Source organism: Grammomys surdaster, unplaced genomic scaffold (assembly GCF_004785775.1).
Source record: "Grammomys surdaster isolate TR1022 unplaced genomic scaffold, NIH_TR_1.0 148, whole genome shotgun sequence".
In the NCBI taxonomy this organism is placed as follows: domain Eukaryota; kingdom Metazoa; phylum Chordata; class Mammalia; order Rodentia; family Muridae; genus Grammomys; species Grammomys surdaster.
Window position 1 is genome coordinate 1,132,699 of NW_021604606.1, and position 9,522 is coordinate 1,142,220.

The 9,522-nt window shown below is 34.1% G+C and overlaps 1 protein-coding gene across 4 annotated transcripts in view; it reads left to right on the forward strand.

Moving 5' to 3' along the window:
* Positions 1 to 9,522, forward strand: part of Dmd (dystrophin) — a 1,212,244-nt gene that overhangs the window by 852,694 nt on the left and 350,028 nt on the right. The window lies entirely within an intron of this gene.

Here is a 9,522-nt window from a genome sequence, read left to right on the forward strand (position 1 = left end):
TCCTGGATGACTCAGGATTCAGTTTCTCCACAGGACAGGAGCAGACCAACTCTGTGTCTGCTCCAGTCCCAGGGCGGGACAAGAATTTTTGTTAGCTTATAAATAGAGCTGCATATCCTGTAGTATATTAACTACAGTTATAAAGTGTTATTTATTTTACTAAAATTTGAATTTCCATAGACTGTATAATCACCTAGTCATTATATATACATCTAATTCTCATTGATATCTACCAAAATGATAACACCTTTTGTTCTATAACAATGTTACTTTATTAACATAAATCAAACAAGAAATTATTTTAAAACAAAGACCCCTAGTAGAGGGCTACTGTTTTCTTCTTTTCATGTTCCAGAACAATTTTCAAATTTTAACACTGGCACAAATATTAGGCCTTATACCACCTTCTATTTACTAAGTTACCCATAATATTGAGTCATTTGTTTTTGGTGAACCTGTTTTATGGGTATCATTAGAATATATGTAGCTATAAACTAATATAACTGTCTTGTTTTAATGGTGCCTAAGAAAATATATTTTCTTTCATAATAAGGTATTCTTCATACTATAATAACATTTACAGTAGGTTTTTCTATTAAAGACATCTTTCAAAAGGACTGCTTCTAATATGTTTCTATTTCAGTTCTCCCAACAGTCAAGGCATAACCTAATACTTCCTTCTTCCACCCACTTACTTCCTTTTGCTATGACCATGACACATCTTTTATGGTTCCTGTATTATTTTTTAAAATTCATGTCAGTTTCAAGGTGTTCACTTAGGAAAAGTTGTCATTTTTTAATGGGAAGAAGCTTTTTTCCCAAAATCTTAAGTGTATTCACCTATAAATATGAAAGCATAATTGAAACCCTCAAATGAAGGATTGCATCATTTGTGGAGAAATCATTTCTTCCCACCAGCTTCATTCACTTACTGCATATGCACAATGAGTTGGCCATTATTGTCACTTCAGATTTACCTTTTGCACTTTCACCTGGTAATCATAATGCAAAATGTCCATGTCTCTTTGTAAGTTTGAATATGTTTTCTTTAGGGTTTTTATTAACAGTTCCTTAATGATGTGAACTTCTATTCTAAGTTCCCTGGAAGCAGGTCCCTGGAGATGAGGTCAAGGAACAATATGTGTAGAGAGTTTCCTTTCTGGTAAAGCCAGTATGGGAGTTAGGGGATGCATAACCCATGAGAAGAAAGTGCCAATAAAATATAAGATCTTACCCCCCAACCTAATGCATCAAGTCCCTAAAGGATTAGATGTATACTCTCCCATTGAGAGCAGACATGGCAGCCCCCTGTATATAGGTGCTGAGGGCCTCATACCAGCCAGGCTGTGTGTGCTCTTTGGTTGGTGGCTCAACGTCTGGGAGTTCCCAGAGGTCCAGATACTTTTACATTGTTGGTCTTCCTGTGGGGTTTCCATCCTCTTCAGTTCCTTCAATCCTTCCCCTAACTCTTTGACTGGGATCCCCAACCTCCATCCTATATTTGCCGGTGGCTACCTGCCTCTGTCTCAGTGGAAGGATAGTGACACCAACCCAATTACAAACTTTTAGACCCAAAATTGGTCCTGTCTAAAAACAATACAAGAACAAAGAGACTGAAGGAATGGCTGACCGGTGGCCAGCCCATTTAGAGACACATCCCATGGGCAGGGACCAATTCCTCACACTATTAGTCATTTCATTCAGGAACCTTGAAATAAACGATAATCTATGCATCTCTCAATCCTTTTTTTAAAAGGTACTCACAGTTATTTTCGTCAACTTTCTTATTGGTATTTTAATAATACCAGTATGAATAACTTTAGGGTTATTTCAATTGACCTATGATATAATTATTTTTTTTAGTATAACATACATTGAAGTTAAAACATACAATCCCATAATTTTTTATTTTTATAACTGTTTAATACATTGTCAATGACAACAATAAATTCTGTACATTATTTTCTGCCAAAAATACTGACAGAAAGGATGTATGTTATAATTTCTGAAATCTAGGGCATTCAGAGCAGTTGACACTATTCAACAGTCTCTAAGACCTGCTTGTTAGATATGAATAGCTGATAGCTTCCCCAGGAGTTTTATTCCTGATAACTTACCTTGTCAACTTACTGAGGTACTATATTCAGAATGGCGGGCTCATATTTACATATAAAACTAAACTTGTACATAGGGAGAAAATTAAAGACCACTGAGAGGGGTAAGAATGAATCTTAACTATAGTGATTGACAAAGAAGGATTTTTTTCCAAAAGCAGTACAACAACAATCTATATTAGATACCAATTACAGTGTTAAAAGTTATTGCATAGGTGAGTGGTTTATGGGATAAATATGATTTTTAAGTTTTTAAATTTCTCTTAAGATTAAGTAAGAAATATTAAAAACAAAATTCTCTGTTATGCTGACATCTTAAAGAATGAAGGATTCTACATCAAAGGAATTTGAGTTATGTTCAATGCAAATTGAAATGGTTAGGGTAAAACCAAATAAGATGCCCATTCAATAACTGAGTTAGTTGGATTATCTACAGTAAAACATTTAAAGAAACCTTGATTTTTCAATTGTTTTAAAAAATTGATCCACATATTATTGTTAGGCTTTTTGCTTGTAAACTTTATTATTTATTAAGTTTCCATGGTGTTTTCAGCCCCAAGCTGTAAAATTCTCTTAATCAGAATGATTTCTGGAATACTGAACAGTTAGATTTCTATTTTCTTTTAAATAATTAATTTCTGTGGTGAATATATTTTCTTTGTTGTGTTTAGAGCCTGCAAGTCCTGTTTAAGACATCATTGTTTTCATAAATTTTGTTCTCTGCAATTCTGTATGATTATAGATTCAGTAAACTCATTTATAATTTTCTGTATCAAAAATTCCTGATCTTAGTGTGACATGAGCAAATTAGTGAAAAGAAGGAATTAAAGGCAATCTATTAAAAACTGATTAAATTGAAACAAAAGTAAATAATGGCCATTAACAGTGTGTTGCTTTGATTTTTAGAATCAATGTCAAACTACCCCTCATTTGCATGTATTTATTCATTCATTCATTCATTCATTCATTTTCCTACCTTGAAGCAATTTAACCCAATTTGAAATTATACATTGCTGTTAAACTAAAACATATTAAATATAATTAGATAATTTTTATTTAATTGTCATTTAAATCTTTTATCTGTCTGTAACCAAGTAAGCTACTTGGAATGACATGTACCTGCCTCTCCCATAGTTTGCCTCTTGGCTGTTGATATTCACATATTTCTAACAAGAGAAGGAATTATTTTGACCTACAAACTCATAACACTTGAATTATAATAAGAGTTAAGTGGTGTTTTCTCCTCATCCAACATGCTATAAAATTAAAAGAATGTAGGCTAAATTGTGTGGGATCCCATTCCCTAGACAAAGAACTTCAGGCAACTACTGGGAGTAAGAAGATTAGCCTCTCCCAGGGATGAGGCCTCTTATTGGTTGTTCATTGCTTAGCAGACAGCTCTGAAACCATACACACATAACAAAATTGACTCAGGATATATATATGCATGGAAAAATAATAATTTAAACAAAAAGATGCTATCAAATTGGTTGTCAGGAAACGTGAGAGGGATTCAACGTGGGAAGCTGCGAGGAGACGAAGGGTAGGGAAAGGTGGATGTGATATAATTTTAATTCAATTAAACATGGCCTAAACATAAACATACAGCCCTTTCTTGTCATGGCCTTACAGATCTTTCGAATGCCCTTGATATTTTGTTATAAAGGTTAAAAGAAGACGTAACTATGGCTGACTGAGTGACTCAGCTGACAAAAATGTGTCAGTAAGCTTAGTATGCATGACGAGACTTAAAGAAGTCTTACCTAAATGACACAAAACCTGATGAATACTTAGTAAAAGGAATGTTTTATTAAGATTTCATATATTTTTCAAACAAATCCTAGTCTCTTTCACATACAACACAGCATCTTATGGACATATTTTTTAAGATATCATATTCATACTTGGGAGAAGATGAAAAGAAAATGTATTAAATATTTAATTATAACAGTTTTTGTTGAGTATCTACCATTATTTTAATAAGTGTATTTGTCTAATGATTTTTTTCTTAACAAATATTTAAAAACATTGAGTAGATAATTAACATTTAGACATTTGTTCAATGAGTCATTGATTCATCATTTGCATGGAGTTAACTGGATATTATCATAACAGTTGTCATAATGGACTAAACGAGATCTGAATTTTGATATTGTCTTCAGATGATATCAGAAAAATCAAAATATTATCTTGTAAATGCAAGTCTTCAATTTCATGTTGAGAAAGAAAAAAGAACTGGGTTAACTCTCAGTTCGACATACAAGTATGTTCACGGAGGCAGAAATAACTGCAATTGGTAAATCTGTAGTGCTAGTATTTGCTCAGATGTGAATACTTAAGACTTTCTTTGCAGTCTCAGAATATACTGAAATAAAAAGGAACCATTATTATAACAAGTTTACAAATTTAACTTTCAAACATGAAGTTGTGCACATTTGAATGAAGAAAATTCATTTTATGCTCATTTTATTTGACTTTAAGCAGTTGCCTATCTTGCTTTATTGTTTCATTTGAAAGAAATAAGGCCATTTTGGAAAGACTCAAAACACTAATTAAATTTAGGAGGTACAATAAGCTTAAAGTAAAAGTGAATATTGAAGAACATTTTATAATCCTTTTCATCCATTTTGCATATATTATTTTATCTCGATTCTTAGAAAATAGACATTTGTCTTCAGTTCATTTATGCCTTAGCATTTCTAAGTTGATAATACATTGAATGGAAAAGCAAATTCACAAAAAAATCTGATCTGTTTCAATAGTGAGTGCCTACCACATCAAACCAAAATTAAATGAAGATTACCATTATAAAACAAAGTAGGTCTAATATATTGTGCAAGTAACCCACAACCTTAGATTCATCTAATAATCATTATTCATACATACAGAAGTAGCTTCCCCTTAATTTGTTTGAGTGAGAAAACGCATGTGTTTGCACTAATTATATATGCAAGCACATGCATTACTTCACTTTTTGGTATTGCCTTGGCAACAAGATACATCTTATAGCTTTGCATACATTTTGGCTTGGTATTTGTTTCTTCATAAACTTACATAACAATATAAAGTATTTGTATGAAAAATATACATAATAGTTAAGCTATATAATCACAAGGACTTCTTCTATGTGGTTCTATCACTAATAACTGGAATATTCATGGCCTATAACAGATACCCCATTCTACTTTTGATATAAATGTATAGCTAGATAGATAGATGATAGATAGATATAGAGATATGCATAAAAGCAAAGAGATAAGTATTTTCTTTACATTTCCAGTCCCTTAAAGACTTGCTTATGAATAAATTGTTCCAGTTGCCAGGATCCTGTTTCTGCCTATTCTTATTTCTTGCCTCTCTATACAAACACTGCATTTCCACTTCCTCCTCCTCTTTAGAATGGCTTTTGGCTATAATGATACTCATGGTATTTTGTAGATGAACATTCTCTCTTCAGAGGGACGTGACTTTTATGTTACTCCTTCTCTCTGAGTAACTTCAAACTTCTTATTTTTTCAGAATTATCTCCTAATATGCCACACATCTTTTTTTTTGCACTTTCTGGACCCTATAAAATAATTTCTTGAAGAATGAATTCTTCATTTTTTTATTTTATTTTATGTGTATGAATGTTTTGCCTATGTTTATGTCTGCAGTGTGTCCATAACTGGTATTCATGGAGGAGGCCAGAAGAGGGAATCAGATCCTCTGGAACTCAAGTTGCAGATGGTTAATAGACACTGTTTGGGTGTAAGGAATCAAACCCAAATCCTCTGCAAAAGCAGCAAGTGATCTTAACTCCGAGCCATCTCTCCACCCCTACAGTGTTTTATAATATCTTTGCTTTCTCTGTTAATGACTATGAGGCTATTTAGAGTTCTCATGTAGAGATATTTTATATATATATATATATATATATATATATATATATATATATATATAACATAGTGTATACAAATGAGTGTTTTCAACTGAATTACTGATTACCCTGGACCCTAGGTTTTACAGAGGGCATACCATTCATTCCCTTCTGAATACAGTTGCATTGTCTACTCTGCAAAAGTGAACTTAATGAATACTGATTACAATCATGTTCTAAGGAAATGCCCAAAATTCATTTTTACCACAATTCTTACTTCATAGTTCGGGTTACAAAAGTTATGTTTTAAAATATGCATTATGGTTTTCTATCTATTGTTTAAAGTCTGAATGTATATCTATTTTTCTATCACACATCCTTTGTTTTCCTATGTCAGTTTCATATACTATATTTCAGTGTTTAGCTCAAGAAGACCTTACTTTGTATAGTGGAATAGTAAGGAAAGTCATATTATCCTGGAATAATGTGAAGAATCAGCTCCAAAGAGGCAACCGCCCAAGATATGATTGTAGCCTGTGGCTCTGCAGAAAATGTACTTATTATCCTCTGCTTCATATAGTATCCCTGACCTTATCAGAACTAGGTCTTGTGTGACTTTCTATTTCTGGTATTTCCAGCCAGTATATTTAACTAGCCATATATAGAATAAAAGGAAAAAAAGAATATGTCAGATCTCCTTACTCCTTTTTAAAGCAATATTGAGATGCCTTTGTTATTTTCCCTTCTGACATAAAACCATTGCTTGGGAAATATTTGTAAGTGACCTTTGTTAAAATCTAATATTTAGTGATTTCTTGGATCATAGTATTATTTAATCACTTTTTTTTACTAGAAATCCCTAAAATGTTCAAGGGCCAAGGGAGAATTAGAGAGGAAATAACTGGGAAGTGAGGAACCCACCAGCAGCAGAGGATAAAAACCAGTCTCAACCAGCATGGAAAATCCCAGCCCTCATAAGTACCTTTTTGGACAAAGTCAATAAAGTCATTCTTTCTTTAAAGAAGACCAGGTCAAGGTCTATAAATTCAATAAGAAATCCCAGGTTAAATTTCAAATGGATTTTATTAAACAACTCTACATAGTGACCCTGGATTATTGTATTATACTTTATATTAGTTTTTTTTTCCTATCACTTTGTTAAAGTACCCTCCAATCCAGGTATTTTCATGAAAACATGAAATCCCAGCCTGGGGAGGCTGAAACAGGGGGATTGCCACAAATTCAATGTCAGCATGAACTACATAGTAAGTGCTAGGCCAGGATGGGCTAAAATTGTCTCAAAACAACTAAAAATATATATACTTCAGAGGATGCACCATGTTGTATCAGCAGCATTATAATGTATGTTCCTTAAAAAGGTCATGCCCTCTTTTTTCCATGTGTTTCATTTTGTGAAATAATTCCTATCTGAAACAAAAATGAAGCTTTATACTTTTAATAAAGAGGTAGCAATGATTTGGAAAATGGCCCCTAAACATGTTTCCAACATAAAGTCAACTGGTAGACTTAAAAATATGGATATGGATCTCAAAGCAAATGATCAGGTTTTTTATCAGATTTATGTAGCCAACGGTTTATAAGAAGTTTAACAATAACTGTTAGCCTACAGTGTTAGTGATTAAGCAAATGTGTCTAATTCTCTACAGATTTGTTTGTTTGTTTGCTTGGGAATAGGGAGTAGCACTTAGAGCCTTGCAACTTTTTTACTACTAAATCCCCAGCACTTGTTTATTCTTTACTGCACAAGTATTGATGATTTTCATATGCCAGTTACAGAAATAGCCTGTGGGAAAAATGCATAGAGTTGCCTTCCCTTTATGTGCTTTTGGAACTTGGGAAAGAAGTGCTAGTGAGTAAACTGGCAAGGAAACACTTACTTGGAAATTGAGGGGTAGATTAGGGAAAGTGAGAAAATTCGGGACTCTTATGCTAGGTTTGAACAACCAGTAATCTTGTTGTAGAGGTAGCATTTAGGCAGAATCCAAAGTAAATAAATAGGAGCCAGTTAGACAACAGAAATGTCAGCTCCAAGCCTGGGGAACTGTATGCTTAGAGTCACAAAGTCAAGAATAAGCTTAGTTTTACCACACCTGGCCATATACCATAAAGATGCTCTACCATACCACAAGGACACTTGCTCAACTAAGTTCATAGCAACTTTATTCATAATAGTGAGGAACTGGAAACAGCTTAGATGTCCCTCAACTGAAGAATGGATAAAGAAAATGTGATATATTTACACAATAGAGTATTACTTAGCTATTAAAAACAAGACACCATAATATTTGCAGGAAAATGGATGGAACTAGAGAAGATCATCCTTAATGAGGTAACACAAACCCAGAAAGACAAAAATGGTATGTACTCACTTATAAGCAGATATTAGTCATAAAGTACAGGATAACCATGTTACAATCCACAAACCTAAATAAGCTGCATAACAAGGATGGCCCAAGGTAGAGTGCTTGAATTTCACTGAGAAAGAGAAATAGATTAGATTTGGAAGGGTGGATGGAGGAAAGGAACTGGGTGGAGAAGGCAATAGAGATAGGAACAGGAAGGATCAAGTTGGGGAATGAAGGAGGGGGAGAGTACTGGAAGAGATAACTGGAATGAAGGACATCTATGGAATGAGCTAGAAACCTAGGAAAATGGAAACTCCCAGGAATCTATGAGGGTGGCCCTAGCTAAGACTCCTAGCAATAAGAAATATGGAGTCTGAAACAGCCATCTGCTGTAACCAGACAAGACTTCCAATGGAGGGATTGGGACAACAACCCAGCCACAAAATCTTGGCCCTACAATTTGTCTTCCCTATGAGATGTATAGGGGTAAAAGAGAAAGCAGAAATTGAGAGGATAGTCAACTAATAACTGGTCTAGTTTAAGACTCATGCCATAAGAAGCCCACCCCTGACAGTATTAATTATGTTCTTCTCTACTTATAGACAGGAGCTTATAATAATTGTCATTAGAGTGGCTTCAGTCAGCCATTGATTGAAACACATGCAGAGAACCATAGCCAAATATTAGGCAGAGCTCATAGAATCTTGTAGACGAGAGGGAGGAAGGATTGAAGGAGCAAGAAGGATCATGAACATCAAAAGATAAGGACTTGTAGAGACTGAACCATGAGCCAGAGTACACATGTGACAGACCTAGGCCTTTAACAATTGTGCAGCTCAAACTTCCTGTGAGACTCCTAACAATGGGAGCAGGGGATGTCTCTGTCACTGACTTGGTTGCCTTCTTTAAGTGCCTGGTCTAGATATAATAGGAGAAGATGCAACTAATCCTACTGCAATTTGATAGCCAAGGCTAGTTGATATCAATAAAAGGACTCCCCATTTCTGAGGAGAAAGGAAAGGAGAGCTGGTCTGTTGGAGAGGGGAGAAGTAGGGAGTGGGAGAAGAGGAGGAAGGGGAAGCTGTGATCTAAATGTAAAGTAAATGAATATAATAATAATAATAATAACAAGAAGGAGAAGAAGAAGAAGAAGAAGAAGAAGAAGAAGAAGAAGAAGAAGAAG